The sequence below is a fragment of the Varroa destructor genome, unplaced genomic scaffold, assembly GCF_002443255.2.
Source record: "Varroa destructor unplaced genomic scaffold, Vdes_3.0 BEIS01000531.1, whole genome shotgun sequence".
NCBI lineage: Eukaryota > Metazoa > Arthropoda > Arachnida > Mesostigmata > Varroidae > Varroa > Varroa destructor.
The window spans coordinates 382-20,714 of record NW_019211984.1 but is presented as its reverse complement, the minus strand read 5'-3'; the positions used below and the strand labels follow the sequence as shown (position 1 = coordinate 20,714).

At 38.7% G+C, this 20,333-nt stretch overlaps 1 long non-coding RNA gene across 1 annotated transcript in view; it reads right to left on the bottom strand.

Annotated features, from left to right (window-relative positions):
• The window catches only part of LOC147754125 (uncharacterized), a 57,027-nt gene extending 36,918 nt beyond the window's left edge, over positions 1 to 20,109 (bottom strand). The window contains exon 1 of the long non-coding RNA XR_015318166.1: positions 19,807 to 20,109. This is a non-coding gene — a long non-coding RNA (uncharacterized LOC147754125). The remainder of the gene's footprint in view (positions 1 to 19,806) is intronic.
• Between the last annotated feature and the right edge of the window lie 224 nt (positions 20,110 to 20,333).

Sequence of the window (20,333 nt, the reverse complement as noted above, 5' to 3'; positions counted from 1 at the left end):
CATAAGCCAAAGCTCACGTATTGTAATATACTACCAAAGCCTCTGTTTTTCGGTTTTTGTATTTGCTTTTCATATTTTTACAATTTAAAGCTAAATAGTTAATTGTTGATAAATTGATTACCAATTTATGTATCGATGCAAAAACTGAGAAACATATGAATTTTTTGACTAGCTGGCGGATTTGAACCGGCGATCCTTACTCTTTTGCCTTGTAGCGCGGAATGCTTAATGTTTGCATAGAACCTTGAAATTGTACTTTTATTTTAGCGTGATATGGTAGAAGAGATGGGATATCCTTAATGAGATAATGGAATAAGAGCAGCAGAAACCGAAAATGATTGCAACCAAAGGACGAAGCAATTAGTGGAAAAGAATGAAGACAATTTGTGCAGGACGATGGAATGGTTATAAGAAAGATATTTTAAGATTAAGCGAATTAACGGTTTATTAAAAGGCATTAAAATCCAACTCGATTTACAGCTCGGTTTTATTTACCTGGTAATCAACCTTAGCGGGCTCAAAACTGCCACATTACCGCAAATCCATACTACCTATGGTATATCGTCATAATACCCTTCTGGTTATTCAACTTGATTTCGAAAACTCAAATTAGTTATAATAGGTGAACCGAGCAAGAACCCCACATTTATGAGTACATCGCCACCTCTACCCAACAACTGTAACATCCAAAAAAAACATGAACAAAAAATTAGCACCTTATTTATGTTACATCGTAAAAAAAAGAAGATAATAGTAGCGGTAGTCAGTAATAAAAATCCGTGAAAACTATTGGTAGACTTCTCAAATTTTCACAACGAGTCGAACTTCTCAATTTAAACATCGCACCAATTGTCTCCTTGGCATCAATTTTTTTACGATATAAGGGTTGACGCCTATATAAATAAGTGGCTTATCCAGTGGAGACCGAACTGGCATTCTAGACTTCTGCGCCTACTAAAACTACCTTCCCTCTTCAAATTTACCCTCTGCAGGCCCAGGTCTAAAGTTAACAATACTACAAATCGACAGCAAACGTAGCAGACGCTTACCTAACCAAATAGTTGGAATCACATCGTCAAGCGCTCTAAATCTTAATACCTGTAAGTTCAGTCTAATTGTGGTGTCCTTTGTTTGCAGCCATCTGCCCCCCTTAGGCAATTTTTCCTTTTATTTTTTGAGATCCTTTGAGACCATTGAAACCTCAATAGGCCCTCCACTTGTCGCGTCGCATATGAATTCGAGAAGTCCTTTCAGGCTGTCTGCTATGATAGGAGGAAGAGCTTGCTTTAGGGTGGCCGCCACCTCATCCAAGTTTGCGTTCCGCCATTGTGCCGTGCATCATCCAACCTTTGACATATCAGCAAGGTGTCGGTAGCACGTTCCTCTAATCCCTAGTCGCAGTAAACACAAAGGTGAAACGGGGCCAAGCCAAGGCTGTGTAGATGTGATTGAGAACCGTCATATTCTGTGAGAACTTGGGTTAGAAAGTAGTCCACCGCACCCTCTGAGTGATTCCTGATACCTAATCTCTAATTTGGACCACATGTTCGTTTGCTTGAGTAACGGACCACCCTCTTGACATTCTGTTTGAGTTGTGTTTTGCTCTGCCCACTTTGTGTGGCCCTGTTTTCGTTTCTTCCTGGTTTTGAGGCCCCACGAGAGAACTCCAATCAGGACTAGGGACGCTGACGTGCTTACTGTTCTATAGGTCTAGAGGGCTCACGTAGCCATTGTTCGCTGCGTTTTGTTTATCTTGTCCACGCTACTACTCTAGTTCAAAGTGGGCTCGGATCATACGTGTCACGGAAAGGTCGCATGGACTCAGCCATTGACATGATAAATCGCCTGCGTTCAGTAATGGAAGAGTATCTTCCCATTGCATCATCACGAATACAATAATAATTAAGAGGAGAATGCACAAACCGGGAAAAAGATCTCACTAGAGATAGGCGCCCCTTCGTTCTGGACGCGTCATACCCCCAGAATACCCGTAACAAAGTGAAAAAATGTGCGACACTTTTGGAAGACATGCACAAGTCATTCTAAACAGATTACCCTGCAGAGGTGAAATCACTAATTTTGTACAAGCACAACCCACGAAGAATATTGCCGTAGGCAGACCTGAGACCCGGGCTGCGTAGAGAACTACAAATTACTCGTCTCTATTTCCTTGAAGTGCGTTTTCAGCTAAAGTCGGCCCGCAGGTACCCTCACCTAGTAAAAGAAGAATATATGATTCTATGTGTGTCTTACTTCGTGTAGAAATTAGAGTTGTCTGAGAGGTTTCCAGCAAGTGCTGTAGCTTGAATACGTCTTAGGGATACATCTCCTTTTTGGATGGAAATATCGCGTGCGTGTTTTCGTATCGCAGATTGTGTATATAGTAGTTCTTTACGGAAGCCTTGATCATTAGCGGGTTTGCGCAAAATAGGCAAGAGCAAGATAGGCTTTATCAGTAAATCCTCTTTCGTCGGCTCGTTGAAATGCACTCTGAGAAATATCGCACCCTAAGTTATATCTGACCACCCCCAAGTGCAAGCCAATGCTGTCCGTTCGGGCGATGGACCGTTTGACTGTAGGACTGTTAGTTCAGACCGCAGCCCCGGATTATGTGTCTTGCCATCTGGAAATTGCCTATGGTTATTGCTATATGCACGTTGCGAACCCACTGCTCCACTCTTTAAAGTAGACCGGCAGCATCAATATCTTTTAATACGAAAACACAGCAAACTGCGTACTGCCAGTAGCTTGTGTGCAGGAGCCATAACCTTGCACGTTTTCCGTATAGACATGACCCCAGAAATATTCTTTTTGATGATAATAAGAAGCTTTCTTTGAAAATGTCTTTGCTGGTTGTGACGGGGTTTATGTAGTAAAATGGCTTTTACGTCGTACAGAGGGAAGATAAGCAAGGAGTTTGTTTAAATCGCCTGCAGTATCAGTATATCGGCATCGCGTCTCGCAATAAACCCTGTCAGTTCTATCTCTTAACTCGCCGATCCCCGTATGTTCAATTTCGCAATTTTTGACAGAGCCGCAGACAAAAAGTTGTAAGCTTAGAAAAAAAAACAATAAATAAATAGCAAGGACGTTAAGTTTTATGAGATTTTGTGACAGGTGGAATCTTTGGCGAACAGAGTCTGTTTCTAGCTTTTCAGGTTACATCCGAGCTGGTGAGGCATACCTGCTCTAAAGGAGATTCGCCCATAAGTGTCCATTTTGTCCGCATCACGTAAAGCACAAGCTGCCGCGTTTGTCTAGGTAGCGACTGCTAATTTTCTAACTGCGTTTCGATCTTGCCTAAAGTAGCAGCTAGCCCATCCAGCACATAAAGGACGGAGATCAAGTTTGGATTACTACTATACCTCAGGGCCTTTGCATGGAATATGTTTTCGTAGTTGGCATTCCTCTGTGAATTTAAGACGCACGGATTAATCTACTTGACGTTTAAACTAAGCTGTTCAGAATGCTAGAGGAATTTTGGGTCCTATGCAAAATAGATTAACCAAAATAATTAGCAGAATCTTAGAAGAGAAAATGAAAACTCTATCGACTTCCGATGGAGCAGTGTAGATGACAAAAACATTCTTTTAACGGATTGCAAGACGCCACTTTAAGATTCAAGATTATGCGCAGTCTCGACCACCGATATCTTTTTATTACCAGCATGCTTCAGAAGTATTTGATAATCTCTAAATCAGGAGCGTTGGCGACTCATGAACCCCATTGAGTTGTTTTAACTTTAATATCTTGAAGGTAAGGACAAAGTAAGCTTATTTCGATTTGTCTTCCTTTACAGCTAAATATTCTTCATAACTGCAAGCGTTTTCATTCTCCTGTATGTATACTCGATAGATTTTTCTGTGCTTATTGGACGAATCCCTCTCATTTCTTATCTATATTTCTGTGGCACCGCGATGGATTCGTTTAAAGGGAACTTCTCATTTATGTGATATGCCATGCATTTGCAGCGTCCTATTGAACGTCTATAAATTGCGTACTATTACAATCCTTTTCACGTAGTTGTGCCTTGGGTAAATTAGGTAGACGGTGAGCAAGAGTTCACTTAAATATAGTGTAATGGTCACATAGCAACAAAATTCGTAAGGTTTCGCTTTTGCTGGTAACCTATTTTTATCTTGTCGTCCTTTGTCTATGATCTATCATTTGGTTCCGCGCACAAACCCTAGTTAGAACTTACACGGACAAATATGGTTGCTTAACTTTGCGATAGATAAGAATAAACACACAGTAAAAATGCCCAAAGATATATCATAAAGACTACTTACCAGGCTAAACAAAAAGGCCTTGCTAGATCCTTTTCTTGAGTAACTAGCTTTCCCAGTAGCTTGTGAATGACGAGTTTGGCCAGCAGATTTCTAGTACCGAAATTTCAAAGTTGAATCGAAATATCAGTCATTGTCTGTTCTTTTTATGGCCTATTATTTATGCATCCATGTGTAATGTGTAATCTAATGTGTAAATTTTCTATTTTTGTGGGAGTTATTCACTGAATCCAAAAAATGCACAGCTTATCACTGAAATACCTGAAGTTTGAATAACGGTGACATATGCATTGGTTTGGGCTCCATTTGTTCCACCCTGCGCTCCAACATAATTTTTTGTTCCTATGGCTTTGCATGCTCTATTCTTGGTATTTACCAAATTAAGAGTCGTGATATCGTAATTAACTACGGTGATTCATTTAGATTAAGCCTAGTATATAAATGACAATAATAACGCGCGGTGTTCAAAAGAGTTAAAAGTTATCCATAACACTCTATTCTATCCCCTGAATATACGCGATACTGTATACACAGTATAGGGAACGTTCTCGAATAGCTAAATCCGATGTGACAATTAGCAAAAAGATTTCACTGTTCAAGGTTTCAATTTTAGAATTCAGGTGCATTTTTTGGATGCTTGTTACGGCCCGTTAAGTATAATGTAGGTTTCTTGTGGTACGTCCATGATAATACTTGCTTTTCCGTTTGTAGCAAGCTGGGCCGCATTTGCAGCTAAGAACATTTAGAAACACAAAAAGAGATAGTGACTCCAGGCCTGTCTAGTCGATTGTTCCCTCATTTCGACTACAGCATAAAATCCCAAGTAATGTACTGCTTTACAAAACTACTCTACTACAATTTCTCTACTTAAAACTTTCTCTATAAGGTAAACAATTTGACCGGCTGCAAACACGCGGCAACGTCTCACTTCGTATACTTTATCCAACGCGGTCGTATTCTGTTACTTTTCACGGGTAGAGAGAATGTGTATATCTATATATAGGTCGTTAACATTTTCAAAATTTTATCGAAAACAATAAAAAAAAAAGGTTTTAAAAAAGTATAAAGCAAAATGCATAGGTATTCAAGGCAAATGCTGCTAGGGTTAGATTTATGGAAGATATTACTGTTTCGAGATTTTAAGATTGAAGTCAGTTTTCTGTGATCAGGAATCTGTTTAATCCATGGTCCACCAGCAATAGACAATGTGAGCGGTCCATTTTAACTGTGAACGGGTTTTGCTAAGTAGATGGGATAGATATTAAGTTCTTGTCCCCGTGAAGTTAATCATTTTCTAGAATTCATGGTAGATTCGAAAACTGGTAAAATTATTATGATTATATGGTTGGGGTTCAGAAAGCTCTTTAATTATCTAAGGTTTGCGTCCTAGCTAGGTATTTGTTAGGTAAATGCACCTACTGTGGGTAATATAACCAGACCAGTGAGAACTTTAAAATTTTTACTCATTTGATGACAATCTAAAATCGCACAGAGGATCTAAAGTTACGCCTAGAATCGAGTGGCAAGATATAGTGAGCAACTGCCGTATTTGACAGATTTTAACTATGTAATTTCGTTTCTTCTAGATAGCGTACATCACGAAAGCATCGATTTACTCAAAGAAGCAAGAGATTTAGGTGCGATAAGACCAATAATAGTTACACAATCCTTAAAAGGTCGTTGGAGCACTCGCTTTAATCTGCAAGGAATAAAGCAATACATTTGAATATCCTAAATTATTCTGATTTTTTTTATTGGTTTTGCGCCTTTATATAGAGTGGTATATAGAGATGGATATGGGAAGGCGAATTGAGACAGCTTAGGAATCTCAAATTGCAAGAAAAAATAGCGTATCACATAAATCAATCTTTTGAACAATGACGCCGGAAAGGCGGTAAATCTGCATGTAATTCAGCTTCAAAACGGCGTTCTATGAGGGCACACAAGGGCCCAACCGGTAAAAAGGTCCGATAGTCCAACAGAAATGTACCCGTGGTAACCTAGTGAGTCGCTCGAAACATAAAGAGCCCGCTAAATACAGCTGGTCTCGGGATGGAAAATATTGGGGTCAAGCGTTACCCGGTGTCTGGCGACCATATAAAAAATTCACGTCTAGGCAATGAATTGTATACACAGTTAATTCATGCAGGGTGTATCTATCACGTAAAGATTAATTTTACCTTTGCTGTCAGTTGCCATAAATGGATATGGGACTCCATAATAACTGTAAAACTACAAATGTCAAGAACAAAGAAAATCATAGGGATGGGCAAGCAATATCGGCAGATAGTTTTGAAAAATAGGAACAATTTTTAAGAATCTTCTTTCACTTGCTAGAAAGCAATTCCAATAGTTGTCTGATGTAAAACTTCTTAAAGCTGAGATTACTTTATTTAGTTAGTATGAATCGGCAGTAGGAAGTTTAAAATTACTGTAATTAAAAGTTATATTCAAATAATGGTAAAAAATAATAAGTAATCATAATCTGGCAGAAGGCGCTTCTTTGACTTTATGAGTTTTAATAGCTCAGACGTCCAGACTTCCCAGCGAAAATTTTTATCTCGACAACCGACGGGTCAGCATTAGTTGCTAATGTTCATTTTTCTGGAAGAAAACTTTTAATTCTATTTCAGAGATCCTGCAGTAAAAGACACAGAATCGTTTACTTTGGTAAAGGCATATTCGCCATCTCAGTTACACTCTGTGACGCATAACATTGCGAAAGAATATCGTCCGTACTGCAGCCTTTCATGGAAATGGTGACTAGAGTGCTAGTGTCATGCTATCTAGTAGATTTAGGCCTAGCTGGGATGTGCCTAAGTCCTGTTGCCTGATCAGCCACATCGCTAACACCACCGTTTCATAGATGTCACCCTTTGTTCTTTTAGCCGCTGAGTGTACGACTCCCAGTGGCGATGTCCTCTGCTGGACAGCGTGGCCTCCGCTTAGGTTTTAACTTGAGCACAGCTCTTAGTTGCGAACAGAATAGCATCGAGCTGTTTATATATTTACAGATCGAATGCCGCGAGCGTCTTTTTTTAATTTCGAAAAAGTATGTCGTTGTCGTAAGTCTGCTAAATGGTCGATCAATTTATAAAACTTTGCCGAATATAGTCCTGCTTCGTGGACATTCTCGACAGTTTCGGCACCAAATCTTGCAAGATATTTACGGTGATAACTGCAGACTCAACGTATGGGAAGTGCTGAGATGATGGTACAAACAAGAGGGAACAATTCTGATGTGGCCATATTGAAAGTGTGGCGCAGCGATAACTTGTGTTCAAACGTTGGTTAGCATCTAAACAGTTAAGACAGCCGCTGTATTCAGTAGTCCAGGCTGCATTTCGGAAAAACAGTTCCGTTAATGTATATAAAGTTCAGTTAAAATAGCGGAAGTTAAAAAGGTTCAGGCGGCTGCGATAGAACAGAAGCCGATTCTTCACACCTTCGCGGTGTAGAATAATAACGTTAATAAAAAGGTTTAGCGCTATCACTGGAACGCTTTCCGTTTGATCCAGACATGGTAAGCAATCTACAGTTGAACTCGTTGACTCATACCATATTCGCCTCGATGTTACGAAATTTTCATATGCCTAAGGATCACATGTAAGATTTACGCTAAGATGCCGTAGTCTAAGCGCCAAGGCCATACTTTGGATTATGAGACTTTCAAGAGCCCTTGTAGCTCCAACTAAAAGAGCGTTGATATACAACGATCATTATGTTATATTCTGCATGTGACGCTACCAATAATATTAAATCATAGTGATACGTTTAATAAAACGTATAGGTGCCGCATCCGGCCTTCACAGCACTGAGGTAAGAGTCGCTTAGAATGGTGCTGAATATAATATAGTGGTTTAATTTGATTACTGCCGTGTATGTTTTCATTAGCATTAAAATAAAAATGAAAAACACGAGCCATGGCCTCTTTGCCACTTTTGTGTGACATTATAACCTGAGTAATAGTCAGAATTGTCTCTACATGTTTCTTTATCATTACTTTACTAATCTTATAAATTAAGGCTTACCGCTATTGGCTTGACATATCAGTCCTCTTTGAGTAAACGCTTAGGGTTTCCCTTGAAAATGGTGGCAACTCAGGATACCATTCGCTACTGTGATCCAAAAGGTTGTCAGCGCTAACTTACTCTGTGACGTTAAACCCTACGACATAAGTTACATATATTATATGATCCTATCGATTCGCAGGTAGCGTCTATAATACTTCATCTCTTGGGCTTTCGTTTAGGACTAATGCGGTACTATGTTAAGCTGATTAAGAAATTACTTAAAATAAGTTTATTGTATGCAAAGCAAAATTTGGTATAAAAGCAACGCTTGCCCACAGTCTTCATAAATTTTTTCAGAAATAATTAAGTGTTCTGAGAGTACCAAATCAACGATCTGTGAGACTAGGTCTAAAAGGATTTGATATCTCAGAAAAACGCGAAAAACACATTTTCTAATGATGATAAAATATCGAATTTTTGTAAATTATGTAAATTAAAAAATATGCTACGTACAGTGCTAGTTGCATGTATGACATTTTCATGTTCGTAGGTTATAGATATTGTATGTAAAGTTAAATACAAGTTAAAAAAATGGATAATAACAAACTGATGCAAACCGTCAAAATCAAAAAGACACAATTTGTTGCTCAATGACAGGAGAATCGAAATATTCTAAAGTAATAAAAGATGTTATAACAACTATTTTGGTTATCTAGTTCATTTAGAGATTTTTTTTATAATCTTGTGCCAGTTTCATTGAATAACGGGGCGCAAATTTAATAGTTCACGTTTTGTCTTGTCATGGATGACGATACATGTTTCATACAAGTGACTTGTCTATTATCTCTTTATGATCCAACAAATTATATAAAGTGTGCATAAAATTCCAGCGATTTTATAATAAATGACAAAGTTGTTACGAACCCACGTAACTGACTAGCCGAAATTGACTAAATAATTCCGAAAAAAAACATTGTGCTTTTTGAACATTTCAAGTCTTTTGGCTACTTTACGCTCTTGGTCTACAAAATATTTAGCTTACTAATAACTGAAGTCTAATATTGGTTTTCCTTTAAGATATTTTAAAGATTGTAAGTCTCTGTGTGGCAGTTAGCACGGCCGTTAGATATGTTCTGCGCTAATTTAAAGACGCATCTCACAACCGCATAAAATGCTTATTTTTGAAAACGTAGTAACCACAATGAACAGTTGTCGGATGTTGGGCAAAGCAGTGTCAGCATTGCCAGAGTTCTTTCGTTCGTAGCGAATTTAATGGCTACAATCTGAATATATCGGGTTTTATTGCTTTTGTTGGTATTAAAAAGTTAAATATAAAATGGTGTAGTAAGGAACGTATTAAATGTATGATTCTCGATACACATGTGCTGCTGTTATTCTGCATGATGTGCATATAGCCAAAGTTCTTCCGCTTGTTTGAAATTCCAGATCAGAGCACTATGGTGGACGTCTTGTCAAATATACGTTTCCCTTACCTATATTTGTTTACGAAATCAAGCTCTTTAAAACAGTTAACAAACTCCATTATATGTGACAGTGATGTCGAGCTCATGCTTTATCCCTCTTCCTTTTTATGCAAACTATTGCTGTACACTAAATAATAGAGGCAATTGACATCCATTTTTAGGAGGCTATCCGCGTGGAGTCGCATATGCCTGCCTCCCTCTAATTGGAGAGGTGTCTAGAGAATACAAAATCAGTATTCTGTTCTGTGCTCATTTAAGCTAGCAGTGCCGAAACATTTGCTGCGTTATACATGAGTTTGCTTTCCTGTCAGACTCCCGTGCCCTATGCCCTTATAAAAACGTTAAATTGATCTTGCCGATCATTAAAGGGGCTGCACCATTTTAGCTTCATTTATCTTAAGGTATCGTATGCTAAATTGCGAATGTGACCAACGACTCCAATACCAATTGGCCAAATATTATATGATGTGAATACCTCATTGTTTCCGCTGTACACTCTAACCATGGATAGAGAAGAACACACCCGAGTACATTAAATTTAACTGTTAATAATTACGCCACATCTGACCTTAAACCATGCAATTAGATAGTAATATTAATACCAAAGTTTTATAATTGGCATTCTCGAAAGACGCATCGTAGTACGATTATTAGAGAAGCTACCGTAGGTTCTCTCAACTTAATTGGCAAACTTTACGTAGAAATAATAATTCTAAAGCTTATAAGAGTCAACGCACAAATGTTAGCATACATGGAATTAGGATGCATGCAAAAACAAACATAAATTAGCATCTCCGTACTTGAATGGTCAATCGACTCAAATATTAAGGAGTAACATCAGATAGAATGATACTTCGTACGTGCTTTGAGTGAGGTTGAGATTTGAGCGCGTATTGAAAGGTAAGGAAAACGAGAAGTAAACTGGTCTCCAGCTGTGGTTGACATTTTCAAGAGCTCCAGAGAAGTATTCGAGCATTTTGAGACAGATGAGCGTTCTGCTTTTTAGGGATTCACCAGACAACGCTTAATGTTTATGGAAGACTTTAAACTGCACTTGTGTCCCTTGAGCGCATTTATCAATTTGCATTGACTTCTCGTTCTTGCAGCATTGCTTTCCGCTGCTGTTAAAACTCGTTCTGACGCCACAAGAAAACGTTTTCACTATCAACAGCCTTAGTCAAGCGGCAGAATTGGCAACAAATTGACGACAAACGACCCTGTTTGAAATTTCAAATCAAATAGCGCCATAGCACTCGCACAAGGCGAAACGCTCACGCACCGCGCCAGACAAAAAAGCCGTGTCCCAAGTAGCACCAACAAGCACACGAGGAGTGTCGCGATTTGTAGCGGTCTCCATACACGGCCATAGACAGTAAATTGAGCTTCTGTAATGCCTTTTCCGCACACATTTTTAGAGGCCACTAGAATATCCTTAAGCGAAACAGTAAACTGACTTCGACACCTCGTTTATAAGGCGGGGTTGTCGACAAGAAAGGATAAAATACGTTTTGAAAGGGTGACAGAAGTTAATGCTCGAAAACGGGAAATGTGAAATTTTAACGCAGTTATTTCCTTCGGCAAATTAATAGTTTCTATACTGTTCCGGAAAACACTGAACAATTACCGGCAATTTAATTTGCAGTGCAAGACTAGCAACTTGCGTTTATCTGCTAGCGAGTTTTCCTTCGAAGTTGAAGTTCACCGACCGGGTCTCAATGTATTTTTTTATACGTTACTTTGGTGTATAGTATAGTAATTCTATAGTAGCGAAATTTGGAAACAGCAGCTTTGTTAGACATAAAACACGTGAGATAAGTATTTAGCACCGGTATAAATCAGCAAAGGCTTAGAAGAAGCATTTTTCACTCTTCTGTCAGTAGGTGGGTTGTGCGTCTGAATATAATTAATTCCTTTAAAGTGTGTACATATATAGGTAAGGGGTAACAAACTTATAGCTGGCAAGACTTAGATCTGTACTTAGGACCGACGTCGCATTGAACTAATATCGGTTCATAAAAATTAATTGTTTAAAAAACTTTAAAAAACAAACAAAAACCTGCCAAGATTAACCAGTATTTTCAATATATTTCGAAGAATTGTTTTCTACAGGTTCACTATCTAGATGTTTACCTGAACACGTCGAAAAGCCAACAAGATACGATCTTGACTCGTCGCTCTACTTAAGCAGACATTTATGTCACTTTGGATATAAATATCTTATAATGGTTATTTCTATTAATGTGCCTATGTGCTCCAATGCATTATTCTACAGCTAAATCTTAAAGTTTACATGTAGAAATGATGTAGCAAATAACTTTGAAAATGTATCAATTGTATAAAGCGACTATTTTGATTGCCAACTTGGAAACGTGTACATTTATAAACGGGTCTACTATTCCGTTTAAAAGTAATTTTGGATCGTAGTAATACGTGAAGTTAAATTGACCTTGAATTTCTCATGCTTAATTTTAGGGTTGAATTTCTTCAAATCGTTCTATTACATACTGAGAGCATATGAATACGTAAGTGTCAACCTAAAAATCCATTCTTCCATTTGATGCGATCCAAACGTCAACGAAGATAACTAAAGAAAAATATCGTACGCCGCCCTTGAAAGTGCCTTTCCATATTTAGGGAAGCTATCACGCTTGCAGTACAGCTATTTGATAATATCACGCCAAGTATTATTTACAAGAAGTGCGGAGAGTTACGCAGTTCTATGGGAATGACCAAAGTATCGAAGGTTCTGCGCAACTTATCTTCGCTCATTATTTTGTGAGTACAGGTTCTTACAGTAACTTCCATTTTCAAACATAAAGAGTAAAACATATCTTAAAGAACGACATTTTTTCCAAATTGACCGACGAATTTCAACAAAAGTTCAAAGTTCTGTGAGATATAATTTTTGTTTCAGAATAAACGCTGTTATCCAAACACTTATTTATATAAAATTGCACAGAAGATTACCTTGTAAAACCGCTAAAATATGTGAGTCAAGGACTGCAAACTATGAACAGATTATGCCCAAATAAAGCGCTAATTCAATAATTTTATAAACGTGTACATATTTTTCTATAAAGCAGCCACAGGTTATGTTGCAAGTTGTTCAAAAAGTCAATTTCTATATTTGCAACAAACGTTGTTTTCTTTTTTCTCCAATACAAAAGTTTTATAACACAATACTCTTGCTAATACAAACATTTCATGAACTACAGATTAAAGCTTACGATTACACATTTCTCCGACTCCAGATAAACTCTTTTAGTTCTCGGATCTTCCTCATTCCCGCGGCGGATTTCCACTACTTATCGAAGTGATTCCTATTTCGCTGTGTACGTTCACCTTCCTTTTCTTTAACTCAGATTCGTAGCGCTCTTGTCAAAACTGGCCGGTAAAGGATAGTAACTCTATCTATAGGACGACGTCCCTATGGATTCTGTCCGTCTAACTATATTTTCTGATTCTCTACATTGACCGCACTTCGGCACTTGTTAGCACGACTACAAACTCTATGTGTGCATGACAAGTGACGAAGGACGACAAAAGAACGATAGAATACGACAGCAACAGCAGAGTAAAAGCGGAATAAAATTAATGGTGCCGAAGTGCTGTCTGTAGGAGCTGCCATTAAAAGAAGCTACATAATTATATATTAGAAAGAAATCAAGCTAATCAAACGTGTATATTATGACGGTCAAAAATGTAAATAAGCTGTCTTGCTGGTTCAGACGTGGTTAGCGTATAAAAGCCCCAGGGCCTTGCCGACATGTCCTCGGTGTGCGACCAACGGCTTCGTCCTTCACCAAAATGGTAGTAGTGACGAAGACCACGCCCGACAAAACTTGCGGAAGCAGCAGAACCACGTGGGGTCGACCAGTAACCCACTTTATGTATTACATATACTAGCGGGTTTCTAAGTTATATATCCAACATATATGTATATGTCGGACTAAACCAACGTAAAGGACTGTTTGATTCGTCTTTGTGTGGATTAAAGCAAATTAGATCGGTAATGTAGAAAGGAGACAGATAGAAGGGTTAACGATGATCTCGACGCGTTGAGAGGCTGAGTGTTTTCCATCTAGGGCCTGACGAGTGGCTGTTAGCAGATTTACATGGCACCCGGTGAATGAGGAAAAAAACTGTTGTCTTGGCCTATTTTAGTTACATCATAATATTCACTTCGAGGTCATAGGATCATCTGCAATAGAGGCACCTAACTGGAGAGTGGCTACTGGAATGTCTTCGATACGCGCCACTGGAACGACAAGGCAGGACGCTTGACGCAGATGCAATGTCGCATCCGTAATGACACTTCGGAAAGTGGCGATAAGCAACGGTGCTAACCTCGGATATCGTATTTGCTACTAAGCCCGTATATAGTGACCATGCTTTAGAGAAACGACTAGGTCATCTTACCAGTATCGATTTCTGCCACCAAAAAGGCACACAACACCACTCCGGGCTGCGGAGTTTCTCATACCGCAATCCCGCAGTAATTGTTCTTTGCCACCAAAGCTATTCGAGGTAAACAAAGACTGCCTACCGATTGATGGCTGGTTACGTGTCGGAAAGCATCGTCTGGACAAGGATCCGAGAGCATCTCCGTAGTTGTGGCATTTCACAGCTAACAAAACAGAATTACCGGCGTAGATTCACCCTCTGCGCTCTTTCCCAAGGATAGGCCTAGATTTTATGAGGCCGCTGCGCGTACAAGGAAAGGCACTTCTGTTCGTATGCTTGTTCGCTTTTTGCGGCTCGCCGCGTAACAGCCCGGGCCATGGTTGTGGAAGCTCTTTTTCCTTTAAAGGCAGTACGACGCCATGGACGTGGTGGTCACGATAATGCTAGCTATGTCCGGGGCTGGTGCGTATGACAGTGTCTGGCACGCTCCAACATTCGTTACATCAACGACCGCCGTTGTCTATCCGCAAACGAACAGACTGCTCTTCGTGTATCTACTGAAATTGCCGGTCCCTTCCGTTCTGGAGATTGTATTACTGCATTTAGTAAAGCCCTGGGCAAAACGCCATGCGAATCAATTCATGGGTCTAAAACCGTGATGTCAGAGGTACCGTTGAGGTCACGGCTAACTCAAAAGCTCAGCCGTTTGATATCCAAGCAATGGAGAAGGCCCATGCAGCGGAGGCGGGCCCTAAGAGACAAATCCCGCACTGAGCTTTAGCCCGGAAAATCCGTTCCCTGAGTTCCTCGTGCCAGCACAATTACATGTCACGAAAACCCTTTCTCGGGTCTGAGCCAGCGTGGAGTGTCGCTAAGCAAGTAGCGAAGAAAGTCCCGCGGTATACGTATCGTTCAGGCGAGCGACGGCAGCGGTGTGTAATTGCTAACTACTAGAGTATTCGGAAAGGTTGGACTAGGTATCGAAAGGAAGGAGCAGAAAGACATTTCTATGGTGAAATGGGTAAACGAAACGCACGTGTAACCGGAAATGGTAATTATATAATTACCATTTCCGGTTTCGACCAACTGGGGGTATATAACACTCTCCCGCCGGCCTGTCAGCCGCCATTCTGCAGCTGTTGAACCTCTTGAAGTAAGTGTAAGTAAAATCTCGTCCACCAAATATACCGCCGGGTAGTAGGATGCCTGTTCAAGTCCCACTAACTACACCTTATTATATTCGTGTAAATTTGTTAATTTTATTAATTGGTCAGTTAGTCACTTCAGCTACTTTCAGCTATATTACCTCCACATTTTGCCTGAGTCTCAACAGTATCTTGCCTTACACTGTTATGTAGTATAATCTCGTTACGATCAGTTATCACCATTATTAGTTATAACTGTACACAGTTAAATAACTACTAGAACTAAGAAGCTCAGATGCCGTTCAGTGCATACTTTTAAGCATTATTGGCAGCACCAACACTTCTTAGAGGCGTCTACATGAGAAAATCTTGGTAGAGAAGTAGGTCCCGTTGTCATGATCAATGTGTATCTTTATTTGCATGATAGAAAGTGAATTCTGTGTTACACTGGTACTGGGAGTAAAAAACAGATTCCAAATGGCAGCTATTTTAAAAATAATCCCAGACATTTTTATTTGCATTGACTCCTGATACTGACTGAAGAAACTGACAACAAAAACAGTACGAAATACCGAATATTGCATTTTATTGCATATTAATAGTATACTAGAACCTCGCAGCTTCGACTGATAATAAAAGTCAAAAAATTTTTCTTTAACTTATGCTCTCCAAACTTTGCAAGAAGGTCGAGCCAAAAAATATATTGCGGTTGGTCAGTATTCGAAGTAAGTGAAAAATGACCTACCGACTTTTTGGGCGGCCCATTATAGAAATCCTCCTTGACTAAACTGCGGTATTTACCAGCACGCGCTGTCTTGATGCAATTAAATTTGAGTGGAAGCCTGGCTTCAACTATACATCAAGTACACACCATCGAAAACTGTTCCCATGTTTAACTGTGCCTTAAGTAAATACTACTTCCAATGACCGTCTCTGTTGGAAGCGTCATTTGAGCTCCTAGGCCAGGTACAATCTACCGCACACAGTTGCCCTATCTGTTGTTCCTACATCATTCTTCACACAACATGTTCCGCCAACTATGCTGCTCTGCCGCAGTGATTCGTATCCTAGTGACAAACTATATCTATGCTTTTACAGTTACCTTGACGTAATTTTTCCCGCTATCCTATTTCACTAATTTCATTACCGCGTTACAGTTCCGCAGTCACAGTAATTTCTCTTTCAATCAATCACCTATAAGTGATCTTGTTACTTTTGTGCTGTTGTCCCATTGTCCTATCCCAGTAACTGGCTATAGTATGAAGTACATTCCAGTAACAGTTCTACCGTAACTTCCTTATCTATTTGGTAGCGATTGAGATGTTGTTTAAAACCATTTTAAAACGTATCAACGCGTGCAGCTTAAAAATGCCACCATTGTCCAACATTATCAAAAAAAATAATTTCTTAGAAAAATAGTAACTGTCCGGTTCCAGCTATGCGTTTGTAGCCTCAAAATGTAGTGACATTTCCACTGCATCGAAGTAATTTCGTCAGTCTATTCCATTAATTAATCTGATTAGTTCTCCAACCGATCCATTATAATATGCAATTAGAGTCATTCATTTACAGGAATTATGTCTTCTGATTAAGGTAGTTAGCTATTTTGTTTCAATAATTTCGCTATCTTAAGGGCGGTTATTCCTATTCCAGTCATTGATCATTCCTACTGCTTTTGCTGTACTAAAATGTTTCAGTAACCTGGTAATTCGGCCTCAACTAGCTCATTCGTACCAACAATTGGATTGCAATTTCTGCAAAACCTACCATTTCACACCAGAAGCATAAATAAAGGAGACTTTTTTTCGGAATTTCTCTTCGGTGTCCATTATCGTAAGCCTACCGAAAGTGTTCAAGCCTTATAAAAAAATTAGCCCCTGAAAACATAGTCAAACGATAGTCATGATTTCACGCACAAATTACTTGAAAATAAAACTCCAATAGCCCAGAAGGAAACTCAATCAAAGGTGGCTACTCTACGTAGACGATTCCAGCAACAGAAACACAAATGCACAGACACTCAATTTCAGAAAAAAAAGAAAAACGTTTATATAATTCAACATTGGATACACGAAAGGATCACGTGCAGACCGACCCTTCCACTATAGAAATGAATGCCTTGTTGGAGTGTAATGCATGTCGCGGTTACTGATGGCGGTTGTTACCATGTGTTCAGTGGGTACTGATATAAATCGACTCTCCCGACAATGACGTTGATTGGGTCATACAAAATCTTAGGCTTATTTAAAATATATAAATATGGATATTTTCAGCTGTTCTAATTGTAAAATCGATGTTTATGCGCAGCTTTGAGGTAGGAAACGTGCAGCTAAAATACTAGGTCTTTTCAAGCGAACGCGACGGACTTTGAAACTAAATAGCTATCGAACTGTGCACCGCTAGCAGACGAATTTGATTGGTAGATTCTCCAGTTTTCCAGAAACTTCTAGGTAAAAACCGGTTGTGTTTACTCCCGAAGATATTAATTCAAAATGAAATGTATTTTTTTACTTCGAAAATTGCAATGATTAAATTTTTCTCCCTCGAAGGCCACAGCGCTGCGGAAGTTTATTGAAATATGCGAAAACACCAGGCAAGAAAGCATTACGCGAATGCGCGATACGTGAATGATGCTAACATTCTAAGGACGAAGGCTGATGTTGGAGGTCACCAAGAAGGTCATATGATGTCGGAACCCAAAGAATAAGAAGGCATTCGACAAAGCTTTTCAAGAAAAATTGCTTGGAGTCAAAATTGGCATTTCATATGTAACGTCTTACCGAATTATGCTCCAGTGGCTAAAAGTCTGAAAACAGTGAAGAATGGGCCAGCCGTGTACTCCAGGCCAATTGGAAATGCGTCTGATATATTTCAAACGCAAGTTACAAGATTTTAACTAACAAAAAAGTTTTCTAGAGAACCTGTTACGTCAAAATACTAGTCGAAAGTCCGCTATCTGAAGTTTTTCAAGAGGCTTGTGGACTATTCACATGGCTATTGATAGCGCGCTGTCTGGTTAATGATAACTGGATCACAATGCCGAACCTTGTCACCTGTGCCTCAATTACAACTTAGATTGAGCAAAAGATTATCAAATATTGGCTCCGATATGCTTGTTCTCCCTATCTAAGCCAAAGATAACAACTACATTTACTTCGGAAAGTTATGTGTACAGAAACACATATGGGAATGCAAAGGGCAGGCATAAAATCATCTTTTTAGTCTAATATATTTAAAAGCTGTTGGATCTTGATGTTTGCGGGGTACACTTAACAATAATTAACTTATAACAAATATATACTTAGTATGTTTCATTATATATATACACACAGTACACGTACAGGCAGTGTCTCTCTTTACTAAGACATTTACCATGTATATTTACGTTACACAATGGCGTTTTGTAATAAGTAATTAAAAAGAAATACGTAGCGAAAGATGTTGTCTTTTTATCATTAGGGCGAAGCATGTCAGCTAAAGTTTACAGTGTTGTTTACCTTGGTCAGAAGCCAGCTTGACCATTTTGTGCTAATTTAAAAATTATTTCAAATATTGTTTTAATATGGTTTCGTTACCTCGTTTCCATTTTATTTATATAACACAATCTTCTGGACCATATTATCAAATATAAGCATAAAATGTGAACAATTATTTTACATAATGTTGTAAATAAAGTGTCAGAATCGTCTGCTGGTAAGGATATTATAATTTTCATACTAAAATGTGTCCACTGCTAACCTTGTTGTGAGCCCCGTATATACGCAATAAATGGAAAATTAATACTAATTAGAAACCAGAACGCCGTACATCTATTCTCGCGATAATTAATACAAACTTTGTCTTATTGTGAAAAGAAATAAGTTCTGTATAAACTTGTACAAAAGCCTTGCAATACCGAAATTTGCGCGCTGTTCTGGAATATAGAGGACACACTTTAATTAAACTATCAGCGATATAAACACCAAACAAACAAGAAATTTACTTTATATTTCGGTTTATCTTAGTTTGTACGATAAGGCTGACAGTCAGATTGAATTGACGCATTTTTCGATTTATCTCGTGGTGATCCAGCGCTAGTAATACTTGAATTAAGAAATTTGTTTGGTGTGTGTTGAAAAAATTTAAAAGAGTATCCCATTTTTTGCTTGGTATTAGGATATACCTCCTAAGAACGATTGCGCATGTCTGCCCCTTAACGTATAAGGTGAAGTGAAAAAGATTCGACCACTATGAGCGTTTTCAGGAAGCATGTCAACTCTTTCATTTTTTTAAAATTAAAGACTATTAGAATTTTGTGTTATGTTGTATAAAGCAATTTTATGACATATATATACCAACTCCTCAAATATTGAGAATATTTCCTCCTTCATATGCCAGATGTTTGAGCTGAATTGTCTTTACAATGCAAATATTGCGATTGCCGAATAATGTAGTAACTCTCAAAGTTAGTAACGTGAAAGCAACAAGAACTTACTTGCAGTAATGAAGCAGCAGATTGTAGAAAATTCATAGTTATGGGTGCTGTTGGGGTGACAACGTCTTGATTGTACGATATTGTTGTAGTGGTATACATCGTAAACTCCATTCCTTAGGACAAGAAGAGGGGGGCTAAGCGAGAAAGCCATTGCCCTTGACCAGAGAAGTTAGATGCAAAATATGACCTGAAAAACGAACCGAAGAATTTTAGGATGAACACGCAGCTGCAAAGTATCGACAAACGTTGGAAAAATCAAGAAAACGCCCTTTTTAATTGCACTGTTGAAAAAATGAGCTATGTTCGTGTAGAGGATGTCGATCGTTCTTGACTTTATACAGATTACGTTGTACATATATCCGGAAACACAAAAGGAATAAATACCTCTTACATTTATTTCTTTAATATATATATATACATATGTATAGCAATATCAATGGTATATTGCTATACAGCTTCATACTATCAAGGCAACTCTCGCATAAATCCACATTTACTAGTTCCTGTTTTACGGCGGAATGCTGCAG